We start from the raw sequence: 6,172 nt of genomic DNA, 5'->3' as shown, positions 1-6,172 counted from the left end.
GGAGCAGTTCGTCAGGGAATCAGTGCCATGCTTGCTTGGTAGTGCCCAGGAGGCGAACTGGCATCTGGCCTGGTATACCAGTCATACTCCATAATGTGATCTGCGCTGGACTTGAACCAGTGACCCTCTGGTTCCCAAGCCAAGCCAGCAGCCTCCTCCCCCCTTTTCTTATGACCTCAGATAAAAGCTAACATTGTGCCAGAAAGCAACGCCCACAGTCGCAGATACACCCACAATCAACCTATACACACACCACCGTGTAATCCACTTAAACACTGTGACCATGTGTAACATAACATCATATGCCTGAGAGACAAACATGCTGTCTTAGGTCATAGCATTACTGGTCAGAGCAGCTGCTTTTATAGATGAAATGATTTGGACATCATGTTTTAATTGAATCAATAATATCATATCCTTGTTAAAGCCTGTGGCGCTCGACACACATCTGCTCTAAGTCATGGAGGCATGAGCTTCACCTAATTAATCAAAGATTCTGTTTGGTATTAAAGACATTTCATAATAGAAGACCATTCAACACTGATTAGCAGAAATTAAAGCATCCAGGCGAGAAAAGACTCGCAATTCCCCCCCCCCCCCCCGGAATTGTGCATGAATGTATGTACATGTGTGTGTGTGTGTGTGTGTGTGTGTGTGTGTGTGTGTGTGTGTGTGTGTGTGTGTGTGTGTGTGTGTGTGTGTGTTTTAATCACATCATATCCTCCCATCAGGGCTACAGAACCATTCCATCAGTCATTGTACCGTATGTGCTCGGCTACATAATGAACTCCGTGTTCCGGTTCTGTTTCGACTGTGACGTCCCAGAGAGCAACATCCTGCGCCGTACAGGGGGCAGCAGGAAGCATTAAAACTGGGGTCGGAGAACAAGGATCCGGCCACAGAGTGCACAGAGCACGTTTTTCGCCGGCGAGCATTTAATTTGGGTTAATTACCCACGCAGCGGTGGGGCAGCCTGGATGATGCTGAGCTCATGTGAGTCACCTGGGGGAAACCTCTGGCCCAACAGACCAGGCAGGCAGGCAGGCAGGCAGGCAGACAGACAGACAGACAGGCAGGCAGGCAGGCAGGCAGGCAGACAGACAGACAGACAGACAGACAGACAGACAGACAGACAGACAGACAGACAGACAAATAAACAGCCCTACCTGGGGTCTGTCTCAAAAAAAGCCCCCCCCCCCCCCCCCCCCACACACACACACGTGAAGGACTGTTGGGATTCAGAACATCTGGATCCCACAGCTCTGCGCTGATAGAGAGCCAGCGGACCAAGACAAAAGAGGAACCAGCCTGGCTACATCAGACAAGCACACCTGTGGCCCTGCAATGCCTGCCAGTCTGTAATCAAACCGCAGATTAGGAAATAAACCAAGCATTACCATTTATTACGTGCGGTTTAAAACCACACACCACGTATTTACACATTAAATCTCAGTCTCAGACACAAAGGCAGACACAAGGATAATCAGACAAACAAACACAAGCAAGGCCTGCTTGCACGGAGTATACATAGTAAACGAATGTGTGCACACGCATGCTCACGCACACGCATACTGTACGCCCACTCCCAGCTGTACCAGACGCAGCACAAGCCTCCGCATGTCTCTTCATTCGCAGAGCACAAACCACATTCCAGCCGCCTATGTGACAGGACGCTAAATGAAAATAAAAAATGCAGCCACCTTTGGCTGACAGCTGCTGACCCACACTGGGTTGGGTTCTGTGAAAGAGGACGTGAAACAAGGGAAACTATAGATGTGCTTGTTTCAAACAAGTGGTGTGCTGTCGTGGTGCTGAGTGAGGCTGGAGGTGGCCTTACCATCCAGAACCAGCCCGTCCACGTCATTACAGGCTTTTTTCCACTGCTGACAGTGACACCTGACCTGCACGCATCCTGCACCATTTCCTTGGCTGGACCAGATGTTGCATGCACTTTCTCTCTCTCTCTCTCTCTCTCTCTCTCTCTGTCCATCTCTATTTTTCCTCTCTCTATCTTTCTCTCTGTCTCATCTCTCTCTCTCTCTCTCTCTCTCTCTCTCTCTCTCTCTCTCTCTCTCTCAACAGCAAAACGATTCCCTCCCAGCATGAGCTCATCGCCCTCCTCGGTGACTGCAGATCATAGGGTGGAGGGGGCAGGCACGGCGCGGTGTGCACGTTTGATGTCATCATTAGCAGCTTCAAGGTCCCAGCATTCTAACGAGATAGGATTCCCCTCACCTTGTTCTGGGTGGATGGAAAAGCAATCTGCAAAAAGGCCTCTGCCAGTGCCAAGATTACATGAAACACATCTCAGGGAGAGATGTTTTTGAGGTATCCAGTGAGAGCCATGCCATTTTAATTAAATCACAGACTACAGTGGTATGTATAAGAAGGCTGCTGTAGTAGGAACATATGGACTGAAGACGGAAACAAAGCACTGATCATATTAGTGTGTGTGTGTGTGTGTATGTGTGTGTGTGTGTGTGTGTGTGTGTGTGTGTGTGTGTGTGTGTGTGTGTGTGTGTGTGTGTGTGTGTGTGTGTGTGTGTGTGTGTGTGCGTGCGTGCGTGCGTGCGTGCGTGCGTGCGTGCGTGCGTGCGTGTGTCTGAAGGTTATAATAGTTTTGTTTTTTTCATTATAGTTAAGTTTTAGTTAGTTTTGAAAAAAAGAATCTAATTTGGTTAGTTTTAGAGCGGGTTTGCTAGTTTTTATTTAGTTTTCATTTTGGTGAAAATGCTTAGTTTTAGTTTAGTACTTTTTTTTCGTACTTTGTTTTTTTTGTCAGGTATAGGATTAAAAAAGATCAGAGTAAGTATTGTGTAATAAAACCTAAAAAATATACCATTTCAAAATATAAACTCAGCAACAAAAGTTCAGAAACGTAACTTTGGTACTTTATTTCTTCACTTTGATAATACCAATTGGTATTATGTTTTATATAATTATAATCGTTGATCGTTGTCACCTGTACAACGAGGTATAGTCTGTATAGATTGTAAGGATCGGGCATTCGTGGAATGAGCAACACAGCTAAACGTGTGGATACCAAAAAATGTGCCAAAATTGCAAATGGTTGGTATAACAACCCTTGCTTTGAGTTGCTTAGTGGATTGGATGATTGCACTCTCCCACAGTAATAAGGAAAAAACAACACTTGGTTCTGTTGGTCGCACGTACAGCACGTACACTCGTACAGCACGCCCGAGCTGATCCCACAAGTGTTCAATTGGGTTGAGGTCTGGACTCACGGCAGGCCATTCCATCCTCTCCACTCCTAAAGTTTGGAGGTACTCTGTGATCCTGGCTCTATGGGGCGAGCGTTGTCATCCTGGAGGATGGCATTAGGTCCCATATTCTGAAGATATGGGATCGCCACTGGCTCCAGAATCTCACTGCATTGAGATTGCCTTTAATGATGACAAGTTCTGTCTTTCCCGTGAGAGAGATACTGTTCCATATCAAACCAAGCTGTTGTGGCAAGGGTGAATACCAACCACTTGCCATTTTGGCAAATGTTTTGGGGGCGCTACCCACACATTTAGCTGTGTTGCTCATTCCACGAATGCCCGATCCTTATACAATAGCCCTATACCCTTCCGACGTTCTCCGCATATTTTACGATCATCCTTTTCCACAAGGCACTTCCTTGCGTCTCTCTCGCTGTCATATTCAAAGTAATCCCATATTGGACTGTGTCTCTTTCTTCCAACTTTTGCCATTTTTCCAAGTAACATGCAGTCAGTTTCAGGCAGTGCAGAATGTAAACAAGCAACAGCCTTTTCCTTTTGTACTGTGAGGGTCCATCACACTCGTGTGAAGTGAGGGGCGCTCTTATCATCGTACATCATCATGATCATCTCATACTGCCATTAGAATGCCTGCTGCACAAATTTACGCCATATTTGGCGGACATTTGACCTAATTTCTCCTTTCCTTGTTGATAGCAAATATTGAGACGTGTGGGGGAAAAAATCTGTATCCCTCAAAAAACAAGACGCTAAATGCAAGTGGGTGAACTGAATGGTCCAGTAAGCTTTTTTGGAATGAAAGCCTTACAGTAACAATGGTTCTCGTTCTCCTCCTCCAGACAACCATTGATATAGCTTTGTAGTACATCATTGTTTTCTCTTGAACTCTCTTTACCTGAACAGTCGTTTGTGGACAAGGGAGCGTGGCATTTACTCTAACCTTGCACGTCGCTCTGCATACATACGACGAACATGATCTTGGTTTCATATGATTCTTGCATCATGTGAGACCATATAATGTTCATCATGTATCCAATTAAATGACTTTGGTAGTCTATGCACTGCGTGTAAGGTTCAATGTAATGTGTTGTTATCGTGAAATGTGTTACATGTGTTTAGGAGTTACATTAAAGGGTAAAGGAATTGCCGCACCAGTGCCAGATATATCTGTGTCCAAATACTTGATCAAAGTTCTAGATTATAACTGATAGACAGGAGAACTCTGACCGAGACGTATATTGGCACTAGCTGTTCACGCTCATCATTCCTTTCACATATGTGGAAGGTAATTAGAAGTAAATCTATCACATTCGGGGAAATTGCAAATCACAGTGATAGCCAAAATCCTACACTGCTCGCAAAACAACAATGCAAAGTGTCCAACACATTACAAAAGTATAACTTCGCACGTGCCGTGCTAAGACTCTTTGAACCCGTCACCACATTACGACATTATGCATATGAGTTCTCGTAAAAAGAATGACGGACAGCACTATCGTCAGTTCCAACTCTCTGATCCAGCCACGCCCTCTGACCCAGATGAGCCGTATCAGGAGGGTGTGTGTGTGGGGGGGGGGGGGGGGGGGGGGGCAATTGGGGGCACATGTTGCTGAGAACTGGGGAACAGTAAAAAAAAAAAAAAAAACAACACCACAGATCTTTAATCCTTTTGCTGATGCTGTATCTAATAAACCATGCTGTTAATAGAACGCAATGAACACTGCTGCCAAGCCAAATGCTCGGCTAACTTTGAAGAGAGGCAGGGAAAAGTGATGCTTCCGTAGAGGCGTTCTGTGCGGCAGGTTTTTTTTTCTTTCCTTTTTTCTCTTTCTTTCTTTTGTCTAAAATAGTGTCAGGAACAAAAGTCACACTGGGGGCTTAGAGAACACACCACTTCCTATCATCTCAACTGTGCATGTGTTGTTCCTGAAAGTAAAGTTGCCCGTTGCAAAACAGTAGCCAGTAAGCTAGCACACACATTCTGTATTTATGCGATTGTCCGATATGATCCACAGTTAGCAATAACAGTTAGCATTAACACCCCCCCACACACACACACACACACACACACACACACACACAGTCACACAGACACACACACACACACACAGACCCAGTTCAGCTCCTCAGAGACTGTTTACATCTGAACCCATCTCCCTGGCGCACTCTGCTCTATAAGCTCATAACATTGTTTATCTATAGGACTGCGCAGCAAGGGCAACAGCTGATCCACTAGCTATAGAATATTTACCTACCTATCTCTCTACCTCATCACATGGAATAAATCATATTTGTCAACTGAGACTAACGTTTCAAAAACAGACATCCTAGTTGCGTAGGGCTTACAGTGCCAAGTGGCTTGGATTGTGATATTAAACAGTTTTTCCCTCGGCACTTCAGTCCCGCCACAACCCTACCATGGCAAAGCCAATCTTTCATCCCAATTTGTTTGAAATTGAAAATACCAAAGTCAGAACTCACATCTAATGGCTTGGAGAGTTGGCTTATGGCAGCTAGTGCAGAAAATAGAACTGATATCAAGAGATCGTCTGGAAGTTGGAGGGAGACATTTGGCTTTGCACAGACTGTCTAAACAAGGACGTCTGACAGCAGCCAGAAGTGTTTGCCATCAGCCTCTCGGCGAGGGTCTTAATGCCACATGCAACCCTCCAGCCTCAGGGCTTTGCTCTGCCAGACTGCTCTTTGTGTTAGGCCTTTATATTTAGCATCATACCGGACATGACCTCCAGACAGACTAGAGTCAAGACCCTGGAACATTCTACAGCAGTGTTTCCTAAACTTTTGCGACCCATAAAAAAGCGGGTCCATGACCCAAAATGGGTGACGGGTAAATATGCAGAAACAATAGAACCAAGCAAAAAACATGCCAAAGATTACAAAGCTTGCGGCATGTAAGATTGTGTGTG

At 45.4% G+C, this 6,172-nt stretch overlaps 1 protein-coding gene across 2 annotated transcripts in view; it reads right to left on the bottom strand.

The window, feature by feature from the left end:
* LOC306942186 (latent-transforming growth factor beta-binding protein 2-like) overlaps positions 1–6,172 on the bottom strand; it is a 126,932-nt gene that overhangs the window by 74,512 nt on the left and 46,248 nt on the right. The window lies entirely within an intron of this gene.

The sequence above is a fragment of the Electrona antarctica genome (genome assembly GCF_951216825.1).
Source record: "Electrona antarctica genome assembly, chromosome: 18".
Lineage (NCBI taxonomy): Eukaryota > Metazoa > Chordata > Actinopteri > Myctophiformes > Myctophidae > Electrona > Electrona antarctica.
This window is presented reverse-complemented; position numbering and strand designations above follow the sequence as displayed.